This window comes from Habropoda laboriosa, unplaced genomic scaffold (assembly GCF_001263275.1).
Source record: "Habropoda laboriosa isolate 0110345459 unplaced genomic scaffold, ASM126327v1 scaffold22, whole genome shotgun sequence".
Taxonomy (NCBI): Eukaryota; Metazoa; Arthropoda; class Insecta; order Hymenoptera; family Apidae; genus Habropoda; species Habropoda laboriosa.
The window spans coordinates 2,709,020-2,709,823 of NW_017100261.1; positions in this window are offsets into that span (position 1 = coordinate 2,709,020).

An 804-nucleotide genomic window follows, 5' to 3' on the forward strand; every position below is an offset into this window, starting at 1 on the left:
TTGCGATCGAGAGTTAATAGCGAGAGCAAAGAGTATCGTGAGAGAAATCGAGACCACGTACCCACCCTTACAGTACATCTACTATTCCTCAAATCACCGGGGAAAAACTTATTCACCCGAAACTCTCAGCGAAATGAAGAAAAAAAGAAAATCGATTTATTCCGAGGAGAATGATCGGAGGAGACGCACATTTCTCAAGACCTTTCCATTTCTAAGTGGGTCACTGGCGCCTACATTACGCCGCTCAATTCCTTCTCATGCAGAAGAAATATTGCATTCCGTATCTTTTGAAAACGAGGTCGAACGCAGGCTTGGAAGTTGCAGAAGGTAGTCGAGTTCCTTCGATTTCGTCAAGTCATTGTTATCCCGCTGATACGTAACAGAGCATCCTGCCTCGTGAATAATCACCAGGCAGGCTCTCCTTCCAAAAGACGAATCTTCCAATTCTATCTCGTACCAACCGAGGCAGAAGGAAGAAAGGAGTTCAATTATATTTGCGGGGGTGGAAAAAGGATTGAACATGTAATTGCAACGTCAACGCGACGAGAATTATCGACAATCCTTGTGCAAGTGTTTGATGAATCGCCGGGGGTCTGATTGACGGAAAAGATTTGTGTAATCCGGATTAACCGCGACTTGACGCGGCAAGAAAATCTTCCCACCGAGGCAACATGTGTGCGGATAAAGAGAAGACGCGTGATTCATTTTAAAAGTATCGATCTTCCCGTTGATTGTCAGTCAATATTGTTACGTTGATTAACGTCATCCCAGATTTCAAAAAAAAAAAAAAAAGAAGAAAATCCA